Source organism: Tamandua tetradactyla, chromosome 2 (genome assembly GCF_023851605.1).
Source record: "Tamandua tetradactyla isolate mTamTet1 chromosome 2, mTamTet1.pri, whole genome shotgun sequence".
In the NCBI taxonomy this organism is placed as follows: domain Eukaryota; kingdom Metazoa; phylum Chordata; class Mammalia; order Pilosa; family Myrmecophagidae; genus Tamandua; species Tamandua tetradactyla.
Genome location: NC_135328.1, coordinates 211,320,099 through 211,341,443, shown reverse-complemented (window position 1 = coordinate 211,341,443; position 21,345 = coordinate 211,320,099). Strand labels below are relative to the sequence as shown.

The 21,345-nt window shown below is 43.0% G+C and overlaps 1 protein-coding gene across 3 annotated transcripts in view; it reads left to right on the top strand.

The window, feature by feature from the left end:
* The window catches only part of KAZN (kazrin, periplakin interacting protein), a 1,164,933-nt gene that overhangs the window by 603,399 nt on the left and 540,189 nt on the right, over positions 1-21,345 (top strand). The gene's annotated exons all lie outside the window — the stretch shown is intronic.

The following is a 21,345-nucleotide window of genomic DNA, read 5'->3' as shown; positions in this document are numbered from 1 at the left end:
GGGTTGAGGGAGGGAAAGGTGGTACTCAAGCAGGAGTCTTAGCTCTTAGAGCAGAGTTGGCCATTCTCTGCTTTTCATACCTACAGAAACTTTTTAGATGCAATGGTTGACAACTCTACCCTAAGCGTTCTCTCTGATGGTCAAGACACATGGTGATCTTGGTGGCCTTTGGTAGTCTATTCTGTGGCCTTGGCCAGCACTCCATGAGTTGACTATTTTTATAAAGCACAATGTGCTTTAGAGTTCTTTGGGAAAATCCCAGTTTCCATGTTGCATGGGATAGTCATCCCCATTCACTCTGGTACAAGTCAGAAACAGCAAACATCTCAGGCTCTGGGGTTTTCCATTTGTTGATCCAGTTCTGAAAGATGAGGTTTGTCTTAAAGCCGGAGCTACAGTGACCTTTACCCAGGAGAGACACAACAGTTCATTAAGTCCTTGTGGGCTTCAACTAAGAGAGACACTAACTGGAGCCAAGAAGAACTTATTAGCTGAACACAAACCCATTGCCAGCACCGATCACTTCAGGGAGTAGAAACTAGTAAAAGGGAGTTATGGAAAGAATTTAGAGAACAAATTCTAAATATGGCAGAACGAAACAAAGAAGCACTGTATTCTGCTGGCCTTAGGCTGCTTTCAAGACACTATCCCTACTGTATGCGTTCACAAAAGCTGAAGAAATAATCACAACACATTTATCATTCACTGGGCAGAATTATTTTGGCAAGAAATCTATGCCCCAGAATACATTATGCTAACTGACAACATATTCTGAAAAATGTAGATTTTCAAAGCCGGTAGGTGCTTAGGCAACCATGCCGGGCTAAGGGACTGAGTGATTATGTCATTATATGGGTATCAAATATTTTGGATAAATATTAAATGATCCACAAAGTCAGGTCTTGTTAACGCAGGAAGTGGAAACCAGCAGTTTTGACAATCATATATTAAAAGCCAGACGGGGGGAGGTTGATTTCACTCAGGGCCCCTGAAGAAGAATTCATTATATTCTGGGTGGAAAGCTGCATTTGGCATAAATAAATGCATTAGTTTAAACATTAGAATTCTGAAGCCTGAAACAAAGCTCCTTATCCTCTCTGCATAACTCGGGTTGCTGGAGGAGGCCACAGAAGAATTCTTCAGGGGATGGCAAAAGAGATCAGCATGGAGTTCTGGAGAAAACGTGGAGCGCACGCTGCCTTTTTCCCCACTGGCACCAATGCATGTCGACATGCAGTTTTCATCTCAGATGCAACATGATTCATGCAGTGTCTTTCTCCCTAGGAATTTACACAGACGGTAGTACTTAGAATGGCTTGGGTATTCAGGGAGCACGGCAAGGGACTGTATCTAGGACTTCTCCCATAGCTGCATGCTGATTCACAGGGCTCACGAAAGCTTGTGTCTAATTGAAGAGTTTCCAATTTCAGCTCAGCACTATCGGCATTTGGGGCCTGATAGTTCTTTCTTGTGGGAGGCTGTCCTGTTCATTGCGCAGTATTTAGTAACACCTCTACCCACTAGATACCAGTAGCACCTCCCACCCAGATGGGACAACCGGAAATGTCTCCAGATATTGCCAAATTTCCTCTGGGGATAAGCCCCGGTTGAGAACCATTGGATTAGGGTGTGCAGGTAGATCCAGGGCCGTGGACATTTAGTTTGCTGTGAATCTGGCGTACTGAATACCAATCAGCTCCAATACCCGGACTTGACAAGAATATAAAGCCCAAGAGAAGTAAAGACTCTCACCCAAGGTCGCACGGCTAGCCAGGGCCACTAGAATGCCTGAGACTGGCTCCTGCAGCATTCCTTCCCCTCTTCATTGGCATACTCCCTGCCCAGATTCCACCCTGCTGGGTTTACAAGAGAAATTAAGAGTGAGATAAAGTCAAACAGCAAATCATCGTATTTCTATTCATGGCAGTCCTTGCAAAGGGGCACAAGTTTGTTTGGATTTGACAACCGAAACCTACTCTTCTGATGACACCTTCCATGGGTAATCTAGGCAGAGTTTTTGCTCCAGCTGAGAGGATCAAGGTACCTCTCCTTTTGGGGACTAAAAAGTAGGTGGGTTTGGAATGCAGTCCCTCATCAGGCTGTCCTCATAATCAGTCCGAGGAACAAAATAGCTAAAAAATATCACATATGATTGAGTTTGCTTATGAAAGATCTCTTTATAGTTTTGTTACCCTGGTTTATTATCCACAAAATTGCAAAAGCTGACTTCCTCGGGGATTTTTCCAAGCACCCTCCTTTGGCCCCTTCCCTTGGAAACATGTCCAATTTCTTCTGCTTTTAGGAAAAGAAGTATCAGTGTGAGTTGGTTTCTCCTCTGGGCCTTGAATGTTTTATGGTCTTATGCCTCTGTACTTACTGGTCCTTCTCCCCCAGTCTTTGTCTGCAATGTTTCTTTGACTCCTACAGTCAAAAGCAGAATCAAGGAGCAATTGTGCAAATTACCCACAAAAATCACATTTTTAAAAATATTAAAAAAAAAAAACCTGGGCACAGCCTCACTGGGTGGCTGGGAATAGTAGCCATTTTCATAATCCCCAATTGCAAAATCCAACAAGCTTGTGTTGGGTGCTCAAGTGTTTTCCACTAATGAGGCACCAAGCTAAAGAAGGGGAAGCTTAGGGGTCCAGTTTTACTCTCTTTCTCACAAAAGAGAATCAGCTTCATGAAATATGGAATGCCAAACCTATTTATGGAGCCCTGGTTAGAAAAAATAACACTTGGTTCTCAATGCTGTATATTTTATATAAACTTGATATTGAAAACATATAAGAGTAAGCATTTTAAAATAGGAACCTTATTTCTACTTTACTTCCTAAAATGTTGCTATTATGCAGGGTAATTACATAATAAATTTGTTAGGGGAATATAAAGCAATAAAAATGGTGGTAATGGTTTGTCATTTAATAGCTGAATTGTATATGAGTTTTTCAGCATTAAGGTAGCAGCTTGCTACAATTAGGAGACCATTCTTAGGGGTATCTTTAATTTCTAAAGAAAAAAATGGTCCTGAGGTCCAATTTCTTCATTTAAAATGCTATACATTTAACCATGTGAAATCAAGGAAATCGAAGTTTCTTTAGTTGTGAGAACCATTTGAGGAAAAAAAAATCACAGAATTATAGCAAAGACATGTGCCTATTAAGAATTCCACCTTGGGAGTCAGGGCAGTGTAGTGGTTAAAAACATGAAATCAACCACTTACTAGGTTATGATCTTGACAAGTGACTTCATTCCCCTGAATCTCCTTTATAAAATGGGACTAATAAACCAAACTGTCAGATAGGATTGTTGCTTGATTGAGGTTATTGATAGAATTATTGATGGGTTAAGTCAAATGACCTGTCCAAAGGACCTACGGAAGTTGTGGCTCATGGTATAAGCTTAAGGAATGTTAATTGTTGCTTTTGCTCTTATCATCACCCATGTTGCATCTTCTCATCTTTTTATTCTTTTTATTCCATACTACTCTCCATTTCTAAACCTTTGCCCTGGCTGTCCAGTCTTCTGGTGTGCACAAAAATTAGGAAGATAAGATTTTTCTCCCCAAATCTACCTCACACTAGGCCATAATTCCCTCTCTAGCAAATGAAATCAGGAAGGAAAATTAACCATTGATGAATTTCTACTACGAATTATCTCCTACACGATCTTGCATGTTTGCAGCCCAGACTCTGTTCCCAACCATAAGTTCCTGGAGGACAGATTCCTTGCCAGCTCATTTTCATATTACCAAGGAAAATAAATGATTCACTTTTTTTTAAACTTTTTTTATTTATTAAAAAAAATTAACAAGCAAAACATTTAGATATCATTCCATTCTACATATACAATCAGTAATTCTTAATATCATCACATAGTTGCATATTCATCATTTCTTAAGAACATTTGCATCGATTTAGAAAAAGAAATAAAAAAACAACAGAAAAAGAAATAAAATAATAATAGAGAAAAAAAAACTATACGTACCATACCCCTTACCCCTCGCTTTCATTTACCACTATTTCAAACTGAATTTATTTTAACATTTGTTTCCCCTATTATTTATTTTTATTCCATATGTTCTACTCTTCTGTTGATATAGTAGCTAAAAGGAGCATCAGACATAAGGTTTTCACATTCACAGAGTCTCATTGTGAAAGCTATATCATTTTTCAATCATCATCAAGAAATATGGCTACTGGAACACAGCACTACATTTTCAGGCAATTCCCTGCAGCCTCTCCACTACATCTTGAACAACAAGGTGATATCTACTTAATGCGTAAGAATAACCTCCAGGATAACCTCTCGACTCTGTTTGGAATCTCTCAGCCATTGACACTTAGTCTCATTCCACTCTTCCCCCTTTTGGTCGAGAAGGTTCTCTCAATCCCTTGATGTTAATTCTCAGCTCATTCTAGGGTTTTTCTCAGTCCTTTGATGCTGAGACTCAGCTCATTCCAGGATCTTTGTCCCACGTTACCAGGAAGGTCCACACCCCTGGGAGTCATGTCCCACGCAGAGAGGAGGAGGGTGGTGAGACTGCTCATTGTGTTGGCTGGAGAGAGAGACCACATCTGAGCAACAAAAGAGGCTCTCTTGGGGGTGACTCTTAGGCCTAAATTTTAAGTAGACTTGACCTATCCTTTGTGGGGTTAAGTTTCATGTGAAAAAACCCCAAGACTGGGGGCTCAGCCTATAGCTTTGGTTGTCCACACTGCCTGTGAGAATATCAAAAATTCAACTTAGGGAACTTGAATTTTACCCCACTCTCACCATTCCCCGAAGGGGGCTTGCAAATACTTTTCCAGTAACTGATCAAATCATTCTGGGATTCATTGGGGGATCACTCTGGACAAACCAACAAAATCTCATGTGCTACCTGAGATTCCAAGTACTTATGACATTCAATCAAACTATCTACATGAGTTATATTAGGAAATGCTTTAGTCAAAATATAAATTTTGTAACAAACATTTTTTGCTTTAGTCTCACACATAAGGTGACATTTTAAAGTATTAATTATCATCTATATTCAGCACCTTGCAGTAATGACATTCCTTTGTTCTTCCTCATGCAAAAACATTTTTAAAATTTGTACATTGTACATTTCACTATTATTATACACTCTAGGCATTCCTAGATTCTACCATCTCAATCTTTAACATCTATTTTTCTTTCTGATTTCATTTATGTCCCCAGCCCTCCTCCCTCTATCATTCTCACATGCAGCTTCATTCAGTGTTTTAACATAATTACATTACAGTTAGGTAGTATTGTGCTGTCCATTTCTGAGTTTTTGTATCCAGTCCTGTTGCACAGTCTGTATCCCTTTAGCTCCAATTACCCACTATCTTACCCTATTTCTATCTCCTGATGGTCTCTGTTACCAACAACATATTCCAAGTTTTTTCACTAATGTGAGTTCATATCAGTGAGACCATACAGTATTTGTCCTTTAGATTTTGGCTAGTCTTACTCAGCATAATGTTCTCTAGGTCCATCCATGTTGTTACATACTTCATAAGTTTATTCTGTCTTAGAGCTGCATAATATTCCATTGTATGTATATACCACAGTTTGTTTAGCCACTCGTCTGTTGATGGACATTTTGGCTTTTTCCATCTCCTTGCAATTGTAAATAATGCTGCTATAAACATTGGTGTGCAAATGTCCGTTTGTGTCTTTGCCCTTAAGTCCTTTGTGGGTCATAGGGCAATTCTATATTCAGCTTTTTGAGGAACCACCAAACTGCCTTCCACATTGGTTGTACCATTTGACATTCCCACAACAGTGGATAAGTGTGCCTCTTTCTCCGCATCCTCTCCAGCACTTGTCATTTTCTGTTTTGTTGATAATGGCCATTCTGGTGGGTGTGAGATGATATCTCATTGTGGTTTTAATTTGCATTTCTCTAATGGCCAGGGACATTGAGCATCTCTTCATGTGCCTTTTGGCCATTTGTATTTCCCCTTCTGAGAAGTGTCTGTTCAAGTCTTTTTCCCATTTTGTAATTGGATTGGCTGTCTTTTTGTTGTTGAGTTGAACAATCTCTTTATAAATCCTGGATACTAGACCTTTATCTGATATGTCGTTTCCAAATGCTGTCTCCCATTGTGTAGACTGTCTTTTTACTTTCTTGATGAAGTTCTTTGATGCACAAAACTGTTTAATTTTGAGGAGCTCCCATTTATTTATTTCTTTCAGTGCTCTTGCTTTAGGTGTAAGGTCCATAAAACTGCCTCCAATTATAAGATTTATAAGATATCTCCCTACATTTTCCTCTAACTGTTTTATGATCTTAGACCTAATGTGTAGATCTTTGATCTATTTTGAGTTAACTTTTGTATAGGGTGTGAGATACGGGTCCTCTTTCATTCTTTTGCATATGGATATCCAGTTCTCTAGGCACCATTTATTGAAGAGACTGTTCTGTCCCAAATGAGTTGGCTTGACTGCCTTATCAAAGATCAAATGTCCATAGATGAGAGGCTCTATATCTGAGCACTCTATTCAATTCCATTGGTCAATATATCTCTCTTTATCCCAGTACCATGCTGTTTTGACCACTGTGGCTTCATAATATGTCTTAAAGTCCAGCAGCGTGAGACCTCCAGCTTCGTTTTTTTTTCCTCAAGATACTTTTAGCAATTTGGGGCACCCTGCCCTTCCAGATAAATTTGCTTATTGGTTTTTCTAATTCTGAAAAGTAAGTTGTTGGAATTTTGATTGATATTGCATTGAATCTGTAAATCAATTTAGGTAGAATTGACATCTTAACTATATTTAGTCTTCCAATCCATGAACATGGTATGCCCTTCCATCTATTTAGGTCTTCTGTGATTTCTTTTAACAGTTTCTTGTAGTTTTCTTTGTATAGGTCTTTTGTCTCTTTAGTTAAATTTATTCCTAAGTATTTTATTCTTTTAGTTACAATTGTAAATGGAATTCATTTCTTGATTTCCCCCTCAACTTGTTCATTGCTAGTGTATAGAAACACTACAGATTTTTGAATGTTGATCTTGTAACCTGCCACTTTGCTGTACTCATTTATTAGCTCTAGTAGTTTTGCTGTGGATTTTTCAGGGTTTTCGATGCGTAGTATCATATCATCTGCAAACAGTGATAGTTTTACTTCTTCCTTTCCAATTTTGATGCCTTGTATTTCTTTTTCTTGTCTAATTGCTCTGGCTAGAACTTCCAACACGATGTTGAATAACAGTGGTGATAGTGGACATCCTTGTCCTGTTGCTGATCTTAGGGGGAAAGTTTTCAATTTTTCCCCATTGAGGATGATATTAGCTGTGGGTTTTTCATATATTCCCTTTATCATTTTAAGGAAGTTCCCTTGTATTCTTATCCTTTGAAGTATTTTCAACAGGAAAGGATGTTGAATCTTGTCAAATGCCTTCTCTGCATCAATTGAGATGATCATGTGATTTTTCTGCTTTGATTTGTTGATATGGTGTATTACATTAATTGAGTTTCTTATGTTGAACCATCCTTGTATACCTGGGATGAATCCTACTTGGTCATGATGTATAATTCTTTTAATGTGTTGCTGGATTCGATTTGCTAGAATTTTGTTGAGGATTTTTGCATCTATATTCATTACAGAGATTGGTCTGTAGTTTTCTTTTTTTGTAATATCATTGCCTGGTTTTGGTATGAGGGTGATGTTGGCTTCATAGAATGAATTAGGTAGCTTTCCCTCCACTTCAATTGTTTTGAAGAGTTTGAGCAGGGTTGGTACTAATTCTTTCTGGAATGTTTGGTAGAATTCACATGTGAAGCCGTCTGGTCCTGGACTTTTCTTTTTGGGAAGCTTTTGAATGACTGATTCAATTTCTTTACTTGTGATTGGTTTGTTGAGGTCATCTATTTCTTCTTGAGTCAAAGTTGGTTTTCATGCCTTTCTAGGAACTTGTCCATTTCATCTACATTGTTGTATTTATTAGCATAAAGTTGTTCATAGTATCCTGTTAATACCTCCTTTATTTCTGTGGGTCAGTGGTTATGTCTCCTTTTCCATTTCTGATCTTATTTATTTGCATCCTCACTCTTCTTCTTTTTGTCAATCTTGCTAAGGGCCCATCAATCTTATAGATTTTCTCATAGAACCAACTTCTGGTCTTATGGATTTTCTCTATTGTTTTCATGTTCTCAATTTCATTTATTTCTGCTCTATCTTTGTTATTTCTTTCCTTTTGCTTGCTTTGGGGTTAGTTTGCTGTTCTTCCTCCAGTTCTTCCAAGTGGACAGTTAATTACTGAATTTTTGCCCTTTCTTCTTTTTTGATATAGGCATTTAGGGCAATAAATTTCCCTCTTAGCACTGCCTTTGCTGCATCCCATAAGTTTTGGTATGTCGTGTTTTCATTTTCATCCGCCTCGAGATATTTACTGATTTCTCTTGCAATTTCTTCCTTGACCCACTGGTTGTTTAAGAGTGTGTTGTTGAGCCTCCATGTACTTGTGAATTTTCTGGCACTCTGCCTATTATTGATTTCCAACTTCATTCCTTTATGATCTGCGAAAGTGTTGTGTATGATTTCAATCTTTTTAAATTTGTTGAGACTTGCTTTGTGACCCAGCATATGGTCTATCTTTGAGAATGATCCATGAGCACTTGAGAAAAAGGTGTATCCTGCTGTTGTGGGATGTAATGTCCTATAAATGTCTGTTAAGTCTAGCTCATTTATAGTAATATTCAAATTCTCTATTTCTTTATTGATCCTCTGTCTAGATGTTCTGTCCATTGATGAGAGTGGTGAATTGAAGTCTCCAACTATTATGGTATAGTGTCTATTTCCCTTTTCAGTGTTTGCAGTGTATTCCTCACGTATTTTGGAGCATTCTGGTTCGGTGCATAAATATTTATGATTGTTATGTCTTCTTGTTTAATTGTTCCTTTTATTAGTAGATAGTATCCTTCTTTATCTCTTTTAACTGTTTTACATTTGAAGTCTAATTTGTTGGATATTAGTATAGCTCCTCCTGCTCTTTTCTGGTCATTATTTGCATGAAATATCTTTTCCCAACCTTTCACTTTCAACCTATGTTTATCTTTGGGTCTAAGATGTGTTTCCTATAGACAGCATATAGAAGGATCCTGTTTTTTAATCCATTCTGCCAGTCTATGTCTTTTGATTGGGGACTTCAGTCCATTAACATTTAGTGTTATTACTGTTTGGGTAGTACTTTCCTCTACCATTTTGCCTTTTGTATTTTATATATCATATCTAATTTTCCTTCTTTCTACACTCTTCTCCACACCTCTCTCTTCTGTCTGTTCATATCTGTCTCTAGTGCTCCCTTTAGTATTTCTTGCAGAGCTGGTCTCTTGGTCACAAATTCTCTCAGTGATTTTTTGTCTAAAAATGTTTTAATTTCTCCCTCATTTTTGAAGGACAATTTTGCTGGATATAGAATTCTTGGTTGGCAGTTTTTCTCTTTTAGTAATTTAAATATATCATCCCACTGTCTTCTTGCCTCCATGGTTTCTGCTGAGAAATCTACACATAGTCTTATTGGGTTTCCCTTGTATGTGATGGATTGCTTTTCTCTTGCTGCTTTCAAGATCCTCTCTTTCTCTTTGACCTCTGACATTCTGACTAGTAAGTGTCTTGGAGAACGTCTATTTGGATCTATTCTCTTTGGGGTGCATTGCACTTCTTGGATCTGTAATTTTAGGCCTTTCATAAGAGTTGGGAAATGTTCAGTGATAATTTCTTCCATTACTTTTTCTCCTCCTTTTCCCTTCTCTTCTCCTTCTGGGACACCCACAACATGTATACTTGTGCACTTCATATTATCATTCAATTCCCTGAGCCCCTGCTCATATTTTTCCATTCTTTTCCCTATAGTTTCTGTTTCTTTTTGGATTTCAGATGTTCCATCCTCCAGTTCACTAATTCTAACCTCTGTCTCTTGAAATCTACCATTGTAGGTTTCCATTGTTTTTTTCATCTCTTCTACTGTATCTTTCATTCCCATAAGTTCTGTGATTTGTTTTTTCAGAGTTTCCATTTCTTCTTTTTGTTCATTCCTTGCCTTCTTCGTGTCCTCCCTCAATTCATTGATTTGGTTTTTGATGAGGTTTTCCATTTCTGTTTGTATATTCAGAATTAGTTGTTTCAGCTCCTGTATTTCATTTGAACTATTGGTTTGTTCCTTTGACTGGGCCATATCTTCAGTTTTCCTGGTGTGATTTGTTATTTTTTGCTGGTGTCTGGACATTTAATTACCTTAATTAGTTTATTCTAGAGATTGCTTTCACTTATCTTACCTAGGGTTTTCTTGCTGGATGAGTTTGTTGTCTATCTGTTCTTTGACCTTCAGTTCAGCTTCTTCTGGGCCTCTAGCTTAAGTTTTGTTTCACAGAGGGTAATTTTTCAGTTCTTGTTTTCTTGTTTCTTGTCCTGCTTGTAAGGTGCCTTTTCCCTCCCCACCCTTAGGAGGGTCTATATAGGTATTACAGACTCCAGCCGGGTTTTCCCAGACTAAACTGGCCTCCTTTCGGGGGGAACGAGTCACCTGCATTAGTTTTCCCTGAGGGTGAGACCCAGCAGGTTGAAAGACTTTCCTGTGAAGTCTCTGGGCTCTGTTTTTCTTATCCTGCCCATATGTGGCAATTGTCTGTCTACAGGTCCCACCAGCAAAAGATATTGTGGCTCCTTTAACTTTGGAAGGCTCTCCCTGCTGGGGGCGTGGTGGAAAGAGGCGTGGAGACAGAGGAAAGGTTGTAGGCTGGTTTTAATGGCTTCAAATTGCCAAGCCCTGGGGTCTGAATTCCTTGAGAGAGGGATTCCACCTGAGTTGCGTTTCACCCCTCCCCTGGGGAAGGCTCAGGTGGGAGACAGCCCTAAGAGCAGCCTGTTGCTGGGTATGCCTGGGGTAGTTGCAGGCTATGTAATCCCACTGCTGAATACAGAGGCAGCCAAGCCTCCATAGAAACAGCCAAAAAAGCCTCCGTTTCGTCCCCTTTCCTCTTTTTCGGTTAGCCCAATAGGTGACCTCCGCCTTGACCAGTTTCGCCTGAGCTGGGGGTCTATTTTTAGTAGTCAGAATTTGTTTATTAATGCCACAATTGGTGTTTGGTTGGACTCAGTCCCTGCTACTGTTAGAGTCTCTTTCCTTTCCCTCCGGGAAGCCACCTGTGCGGGAGGGGTGCCGGGCGCCAGCCGCCGCAGCTTGGGGAACTCACTGTTCCGGAGACTCGCAGCCGGTCCAGCTGGTCCAGACTGGGGTACGCTGTGTGTCCGGTCACTATTGTGGCTCCGGGAGCTGTTCTGTACTGTTTCTGGTTATTTAGTAGTTGTTCTGGAGGACAAACTAAAACGCGCACATTACTAAGCCGCCATCTTGGTCCCTTGATTCACTTTTAATTCCTAGTTCCTTTCCTTCTTCCATTCCTCTAATTAGGACCAGGTTCCTCCTCTTTTGTGTGAATTCCCTTGAATTTCTGCCCGTGGACTGACTTAGTGAGCAAAAGTAGGCAGACAACAAATTTTGTTTTTGTTCTTCATTTGTTTTTGCATGATCTGTGTTCTCTTAGAAGAAAGGAGTTTTTTGTTGTTGTTGTTGTTTCGCCAACCAGACATCCATTCACTACTTTTCTAACAAGAGATTACCAATTTGCTTTAGGGACGCACGCCTCTGCACTAGCAGGTCGCAGTGGCTTAGGTGGACTGACCTTAGTGCTTGGATCTAGAAGTAGGCACATAACCTAGGTTTGGCCAATCCATATTTCCTATTCCCTTAGCCACCGTGATTGACTTAAGAGATGAGCATGTGACCCAAGCCAAGCCAATGAGATTCAATTCTGTGATTTTATGCGAACTGTTAGGAAGCAGAAGTGGGAGTGGATTGGCTGGTAGAAAGTAAAGGTGTTTGTGCTGCTGGTGGTCATGGAAAGCCTGTAGGAGAGTAAATCCAGCACAGAGGAAATCAGAGGAGGGAGATAATGGGAGAAAGAAGTACTCCTGATGTTTCTGGGGTCCCTGGATCCAGCTACACTTAAAGCTAAATCTATCTTTGGAATTTTAGTTAATGAGCCAATAAGCCCCCTTTTATTTTACTTGCTCAGATTGTGTCATTTGCAATCAAAAGACTGATAATGGAAATTAAAGTGAAGCTATGGAATCTGGAACCCCAGCCTCAGTGCAGTCTGTGGCTCACAGTATGAGTTTAAATCTCTTCCAATCCTACATATGCAACATGCTGGGCTCCAGTCATGAGAAACACCTTAAAGCTAAAGCTAGAAATATTTGACTAGAGAAGAATATTTGTTTATCTTCCAGTTCATACACGGTGGATGTGCAATTCTAATCTCTTTTTAAAGGGCAGTTCTTTGGAACTGGATGCTGCTTAAATACCAGGCTCAGACAGCTGCCAAGGGGAACATCATCCGGTTATTATTTTTCAACAGCAGCAAAGTGGATGGATGGTTCCACATTTTCTCATTGCCATAAAACAAAGCAGAGGAATGTAGATTGCTTTAGCTGTATGCGTATGCTCTGCTCTGCTCTTGGGAAGAACAAGATGGAAGGAGAGACAAGGTAATGAAGCTAACTTTGCCAAGCAGCTACTGTGTGTTCCATTCCCTTAGTCATACTATTGGGATTAATGTTCTATGTTCAAGCCCCAGATCTGTCCCCAACTGGCCACAAGACCTTGAGAAAAGCACTCAGTTGCTCTACCTTTAGCTTCTTCATCTGTCAAATGGGGTAATAAATATCTATCAGTATCAGAGATCTGCCCTCTGTCTAACTGAAATCTACTGGAGGCAAGAAAAGCAGGCATTTTGAAAGGAAAACTAAGAAAGTAGTGGTAATGTGATTATAAGCTTATTAGAGTCCCAAGTGATGAATCTACCAAGGAAGCACTGACTGACTCTCCTCTTGATCCATGCTTGGGCTGACCATTGTAGTCCTTTCGTTGTTTCGAGTAGTGCGATGGCATAGCTAATAAAGGTTCCATCCTGGAGTCACACAGACTGGACTTCCAGGCTAGGTTCCACCACTTAATGTATTGTGTGTTCTTGAGCAAGCCTCAGTTTGCTCATCGGTAAAATGGAGAAAACATGGGTTTACTATCAATAGAGATATTATTTTGAGGACTGAGCACAGTGCTAGCAAATGGTAGGTGCTCAATAAATACTAGCAATTAATATATTGAAAGGAAAAGTCTCCCTATTGGAATATGCTGCCTCTGAAAATATAGAAAACAGATATGGAAGTAAAACTTCATTTGCACAGTGACATCCTCTTGCCCTTGGTATCCTGGACAGACTTGGTCAGAGTTGTGTCCTCTCTTCTGATCTTTGAGTGAGGAAGAATCTGAATCCCTGACTCTCATTCAGCTCTGATTTGCTATGGTACCAAATCATTAGAAATTTAAAATATCAGCAATAATAAAAAACAAAAAATTTCTGGAATCCAAGAAACAGCCAGGAATCCCGGCTACACAGCTCAAAGTGAGCACAGCTGAGGAAGAGTGGAGGGTTTAAGGCAGAAGATTTAGCTATGGTTTTGGAAAGAAAGGAACCCTCCATTTAGTTTTAAATGGCCACAGAGGCCAGTACTCTGGCTGGAAATCTAGCAAGCAGAATGATGTTACAGAAGAGAGGCGGTAAGGAGGCAAAAGAGGCGTCTGAGAAAAACAGCCCAGACCTGCAGAAACAGCCCATCCATAGCAGGAGGCAGTAACCGGCACTCAGCAACAGATAACCATGTGAGCATGTGTCATCAATTGGTGCTTTGCCCTGCTTCCAGTTTCTCCTACCCCAGCATCAGCATCCTTTGCCCCCGGGGAGAACTGACCCAGGAGAAAGCAAAGTCCATTTTTGGTCTTTGAATTTCAAAATTAGGCCAGTCATAAGGCAAAAGATATGGAAGTATAAAGGTGAACATTCTCCTATCTGGTGGGAAGAGAGCAGAGGAAGGAGATGCAGAGAAAGCGCGATGCCGGTGAGCTCTGATCGGAAGCCCTGCACCCTACATCACCCCAGGAGTCCTAGAGACTTTGGGGAATACGAGGCCATAGATAGACCTCAGGGAGTAGGAAGAGCCAGAGTCCCCGGCATCTGCCATGACCCAGCAGCAGAAGAAAGATCTAAGCTGGGACTGGATGAGCCTGGGGTGGCCTCACCGGATTTCCTGAACCATGCATGAGACCAGAGCAATGGAGCGTCCCCAGGGTCCCAGAGGGCCACAGAAGTTTGCTGGTGCCCAGGACGGTGTGGGGGCCAGGGAAGGTTCCATGAGCCCAGGCATCAGTCACAGGGGTGGCCCCTGGGAGGCCACAGGTGAAGACAGGAAGATGCCTTGCAGTTGGGACAAGGGAGGACATAACAGTGACACATGCAACCTGATGACAGAAGACTAGGTGGAGATAAGAGAACCCCAGATGAGGTTCCATTGGTGACATGAGGCCCAAGGGTGTCCAGTCCTGGCTCCCACACCATTCATTCATTCCTCAGACATCTACTGGACAGCCATACAAGCCATAGGGTGTGGCCAGGCTGGAAATATAAGGAAACAGATGGCTGTGACCTGGTTCCAATGGTTTCCATTCATTGGTGGTCCCGGCCTGATGGAAGAGATAGACAAACAATGATAGGAATATGATACCACGATAGAGGGAACACCCTGGAGAGGGTGTGACAGTGTGAATGAGAGAAAAATGGCGGGGGGGGGGAGGGCTGGGAGCAGTCTGTGCCCAATGCCAGGCACCCAGAGAGGACAGGAGAGGCAGATGGAATTAACTGTAATGACTATGATCCTTGTAGAACATCGCAGCAGAAAGCAGCAGACTATAGGACAAACTGTATGCACCAAAAGCCAAATGGAATTCTTCAAACTGACTCTCCTTTCAAAGAAAAAACATAACTATAATCTGGAGGGGGAGGCTCTGAAAATCCAGGCCACATGCAGAGCCGGTTTTGCTAAGGTTTGCCTCCACAGGCAGCACCTCCTAGAATTCCCCTGGTATCTGTATGGGCAAAGATTTAAGCTGACCTGAACTGTTACCCACATGCAATCGTTCTCTGACGCGCCCACCAGACTTCGATTCTTTTGCACTAAACCAAAGGTGGTTTTGTTTTAACACCTGCTCAACCCGTCTGGGCTAAAAATGAGTGGTGTTCTGAAAGTAGAAGCACCGAGACAAACTGGAAGAGCAAATGAGCCTGCAGCAAACTGTTCATTCATTCAGCTCGATCCGTGCACAGAGGAGAGATACCCCTCCGTCATGGGGCTGTCACAACAAGGAAGGGGTGTGTGAGAATAAAAGGTGGGGGCGTGCCCTGGAGGGGAAAGGGGGAAGGGAAAAGCCCCCTGTGCTCTCCCAACTCTTGCCCACGGCCAACAGACAAGGCCCAGGTGAACTGAGGTTTGTCATGCAGCCGAGGCCAAGGAGGGCTGAGCCCCCATGAGCGGGAGTTTTATCGAAGCAGTGAGGAGAAATGGGAAAGAAGAACGGGTCCAGGGGCGGGCGCCTGACCTAAACCACCGGTCAGCACCGTACTTGACATTTTCAGAAGTGCCCATGACCACCTGGACCAAATCCCTTTCCACTCTGTGTGCCCAGCATGATATTTTAATAGAAATGTCACCCTTCTGGCATTTCTGTCCCCAAACGCGTTGCAATTATGTCTGTCATCAGATTGGCTCATTCGTGGTCTTTCCACAGCTAAGATGAAAATTGTTGAGAAAAAAAGTAAAATTGGGCTTTATGAACTCAGGATTAAATTAGGCCGGGACACTTAGTGAAATGGGAACATTGTAATGCTCAGAAATTAAACAGACATTTGCTTCTCGGAGCTCGGGGCTGGCTATAATGGAAGCTCTTGGGTAAGACCATGAGCGATTGTCGGCACCATTCAACAACTCAAGGAAGAAAGCAGCAGAGCAGCTGGCTGAGAAGGAGAACCACCCATCCCCGTTGCGCTGGCTTCGTCCTGTTGTAGAACCATTGCTTTTCTTTGGAAGGCAGGGGAGAAGGAGGAAGAGAAGGTTTTGAGTATCATTAGGCTTAAATCATCCTCAAGTTGAGGGTCAGGTTACTATGCTGTGGTTGGGGTTATCAGAATTGATTTTCTTGCCAACTGTAACTAAAGACTGCATTTTTTTTTAAGTAGATAAAAGTGCACCGTAAAAAGAAACTCATATTTGTAGATCTCAGCACATTCCAGTGCTGAAGCTAAATTTGAAAGAATGTGCACTTTTGAGATTTCTAATGTAGATGCAAATTTGTTTTAGGGAATGTATGCTGAACTGTGTTATTCCAGACAGTTCACACAGACCCTTTCCACCAAGAGTTTCATAGGCAAATGAAAAAGACAGAGAGAGAGAGAGAAAGAGAGGGAGGGAGGGAGGGAGGGGGAGATGGAGGGGGGGTAGAGAGAGAGAAGGAAGGAAGGAAGGAGGGGGGGTAGAGAGAGAGAAGGAAGGAAGGAAGGAAGGAAAGGAAAGAAAAGAAAGAAAGAATCCACACCCCTAATCTCACAGAAGTATGGTCCCCTTTGCCAGTGAATTTTTCTGCTCCCACATCAATTTCATTAAGCAAAATACAATTTTCTGCTTCCTTCCCAAACACAGTCACGACAGCAGCATCTCTACTTTGTTCTCCCTAGTGAAAAGCCTGCAACGAACCTAACATAAAGGAAAATAAATCCTGCATCATAGCTGGAGAGGAACCAACATCTGAGACCTATTTACAGCCCCTCTGCATGTTGGCAGCAGAGACCTGCTCTCCGGAATGAAAGCTGGGCTTAGCTGGAGTTTGAACATGCACAGCTTCCTGCTGCTGCTACTGGGGACCCTGATGAGGAGAGTTCTCAGGGAGGACGCTTTTCAAAAGGCCCCCCTCCAAACCAGAACCTCTGATGTGCAGTTTGGTGTCCTGGATTAGGTGGCAATTCTTGGTGTTGTTTTAAAGCCTGGTATTTAATAAATGGCCAAGAAGAGAAGAAATGCAAATGAGTATTAATGTAGACTGCCCATCCTTTGGCCCAGACCACAGAACAGGGACAACACTACAGCAAAACAGTAGATGACGCATCCACAATCAGCAGACACAGTGTGCATCGGACGGCTCATGGGGAAAACATAGATTTTTGTTTTTCAGATTTAGAAGGAATGAATGGATCTCAGGCCATGGATTCAGGTGTGGAATAAATATGAAATCTCTTGTTTTCTTTCAAAGAAGCTTTATTTCAATTGTGAATCCTATCTGCCATCAGGTAGGCAGGGAATTCAACTTCCCTGATTCTTCAGGGTTCCTGAACTCTCATCCCATCACAGAGGATCTTCTCATAGCACCAAGGCATGGGGAGGCCCCCCCATCCTCCCCCACTCCACCCATTCCCCCCCACACCAGCATGCATGAGCTGTGAGTCACCAGACCACACTGGTTGCCATGGAGACACACAGCATCCCAGTCTACTGGTCCCTTCAGGTCTGGGGCTTTGCTGCTTCCACAGCACTCGTGGAGACTTGGGAATCTCAGAGAGGATGGGAAGCCCCTCACCCTTTCCCTTGGCCATCCCACTACCCCCGGGGTAAAGGCCAGGGAGAAGGGTGCTGGCTGCTGGGTGCTCTGACTCCCAGAATGTTTCTGTGGCTCCTTGTCCAAGGAAATCACTTTCTATTCAAAGGGCACTCTCTCTCCCTCTTTCTGCACATTTATTTCCAAGGTCTTCTCTCTGCAAACCTATCAACCTGGATTTGCTTTGGCAAAGCAAGGCGAGAAAGGGTCATATTCAGTAGACAACGCCAACTCTCCAACCTGTCCTGAGCCTCCCAGCTCAGAGCTTATAGCTGGTTGTGAAATGGAAAGGAGGAAATGGGGTGTGTGTGGGGGGAATGTCTATCTATTTATCTACATCCATATCCATCAACTATCAATAGAGAGAACAATCACTTGATTGATAGATAGCTTTCCTCTCTTCCTACAAATGTTAGACAGTTGCACATCCTCACAGCGCAGCGGGGACCCTCATTTGTTTTTTTCCTGCACCATAACCAGCAGCCTGCACATGCATTCTGGCACTCCCTCAACTTCATCTGTCCACAAGTTCCATCGCTTAACTAAGTGTTGTACTGCACAGTCCATCTGCCTCCCTCTTCTTTTCAGGGTCCCCACTTGGGCGACAGTGGGTCGAGGTGTGGCCACCTGATTGCATAGTACCTGAAGCCCACTGTCATGAGTAATATGCAGAGCCCCAGCACTGCACAGACTGTGCTGGTGGCCACGGGCAAGCACAGGTGCTGTCCTGTTGAAAAAGGGAACCTTGGCGCCAGGGGGATGGGAGCTCTCAGACATGACCTTGCCACATGAAATGGGAAAAAAATACCATGTGTGTCAGACAAATTGACTAACTCAGGGAAAGCAATGTTTTATCTTGAAAGTGTCTATCTATACGGCTTATGAGCTATCACTGTGAGCACAGGCACCCTTCCCCCATGGCGGCAGGGAGCGAGGCCTAGTCTCAGAGCTGGTGACCAGCCCTGTCGACACAGCTTTGCCACGGGGGAGCACATGCCGTTGAGGAAGTCCATGCCCCACTATGACCCTGAGCTTGTTCTCTCTGAAAATAAAAAGACTGGACTAGCTGGTGATCGTCTGTCTTCTGCTCTGACTGTCAACGGTGCTGGTTTTTAGAAACCGACAATATTTTTAAAATGCCATTTAATGGTGATTGGGGCACCTGCTCATCATATAACTGCAAACCTGGATGGATTTAACCCCCAGGCGAGTCAGCCTGCCGGGACTCTGCTTTCTCCATTCAACTCTATAAACCCAGCACACTTTCTATGTATCACAGTTCAATAGCAGCCCAAGAGTGGGAAGGTGGAAAGAAATGTGAGCAGTATCTAAGGGGTGTGCAATTCACGTTGATTCCCATATCTGGGATAAATACTTCCTGTGCCTGCTTTTGTGATGAGAAGAGGTTCTTAACAACTCCAGCAAAAGGACCCCAGAAGGAAAAGAGAACTCATGTACCATAAAGAAACTGCTAAAATATTCATATATTTTTTTGGAGACCCAGCAAGGTGTGAGAGAGCCATTTTCAACTCCGCCAGACACATTTACTTCCACAGATCTACGTGCACCACCTGGACAGGGTACTGGGCGCACCGTGTGGCTCCCAGTTCACCCAGGGCCACCTTAGGGTCAGACTGGGTGATTACATGGGCATGTGTGCGTGTCTGGGTTGTCCTGCCTGCCTGTGTATTGGGGTGTGTTTAATCATCTTTCTCTCTCTCTCTCCCCCTCCCTGAGCAGCCTCTCACTCTATGCCTGGATTTCCTCCCAGCATGATGGCCTCAGGGTAATCAGATTTCTTACACCAGCTTAGAGCTCCGCAAGGAAATGTTCTAAGAGGCAGGTGTCAGTCTCTTACTGCCTGGCCTGAAAATGGGCACAGCATCACTTCCACCACAGTCTGCTGGTCAAGCAGTCAAAGAGTCCCCCGGGATTCAAGAGAAAGGGACGTGGACCTGCCTCCTGATGAGAAGAGTGTTACAGAGTTTGTAGCCCCCGCCCCCTTAATGCACCGCAGGTTGGGTGAGAACACAGGGCTCATCTTATGCAACCCCTTGACAAGTGATATTTAGTCGATGTTATAGCAGTTGTCAAAATCCAAACTGTACCCGAAACACCTCTGCTAAAAGAGGGCCCATAGTTTCTCTGGAGCAGCCCTTTCCCACCACAGACATCACTGTCTCTTGGTAAATTCTTTTCACGTTTAGTGGAAATCTGCCTCACTCTAATGTCTGCTCATATATTCTAGTTGTTGGAATCACAAAGAACTCTTTTACCTTCCTGAAGGACCACCTAACGTATATGTGAAGACAGAACCGCTCCCTCTACTGAGTCTTCTTTTCTCCAAGCTGCACATCCCCTCCTTCTTCATCCACCTCTCAGGTGACATATCTTTTCATTCCCGCATCTCATTTCTCCCCTCTGAACAAGATCCTTTTTCTCCGTGTCCCTCGCATAGCCTGGTGCCAAGTACAAAACAGGAAGCTGGCCTAGTCATAGGAAGGCAGATCTCTTTCCTGCCCTTGCTGGGTTACCGCTCGTTTATTGATACAGCAGGAACAAGGATAATATTTTTTTTAAATATATTAATCTGCTGTCCTTTTTCAGGCTTCCTTAAACATTACCATCCCCCTATTCAGAATAAGCATCCAATGTCTCCAGGGGAAGATTAGAATTGTTATAACAAGAATGCGAAGAGAAAGAGCCGCTGTTCAGCATTTGACTTCCAGCTTCAGACTTTTTAGTCCACAGCTGGGTAATAGCCACAAAATACAGACTTTGGGAGAGGGAAGAGTGTCTTCCAAATCCCAGACAGCCAAGCATGATGGACTCAGCATGAGGTGCCCTTAAGCCACAGTGTAGAGAAGACAGGGGAATGAAGTAGGAGAAGTCCCCTGCAGACAGGAAAAGAAGGTCTTCCCCTGACAAAGAAGCAGAGAGAAAGGAGAAGCAGTCACACCCCTGTGGGGACATGCCACCAGCTAGGTGAAGGTGGTGGAACCCGGGGCTCTCTGCTGGTCTGCGCCTCTCAGGCACAGCCTGGGAAGTTTCAAGCTCTATTGGAGAGCCTCCAATGGAGAGCCATGGTCCTACTTGGGCAGAAGCTAAAAATTGGCAAAGAAAGTACTTCGGTGAGTGGACTAGGCGGTTACCTCCTGGGACCTCACACTCGTGCCATGACAGAAGCATCTGCCGTCCGAGACAACTAGTGGGATCAGAATAGACCACAGAGGGCAGGATGTCAGGACCAAGACCCATGGGATCACAGACTGCAGCAGAGGGTGATCGCCCAGCACCCGACACACCCAGAGGGTACCAGCTGCCTCTCTGCAGTTCCCCATACTGGAGTCCCCAAAGCCAGGTGAAGCCAGCAGTCCTGAGAAGAAACCAGCAGAGATACCCAGGACAGAAGGCTGATCACGGTCCCCTAGTGCACATAAGCTCCCCCTGGCCCAGACAGTGTACCAGCAAGAGGAAGCAGGAATAGGAGGAACAGTGAAATTTGAGCAGTCACCCAGAGTAGACTAACTCCATAGAGACTCTAAACCAGAAGAATCTGAGCTGCCTCTAACAGGCAGGATATAGGCTTTCTCCCCGACCATTGAAAGAAAGCTACATTTTTATTTACATGTCTAATATACCCAGTGGAAATGTCCTCTTACAGAGTCCAAGCCCCATTTTTAACAGCTAATTACCCAACTTCTCACTTACAGAAATGTCCTATGAGCAGATCCAAGCAAATCCATTTGAGTTTAGCTTCTCCGAGGTCATCAAAGACAGAAATGGTTGTAGAAAG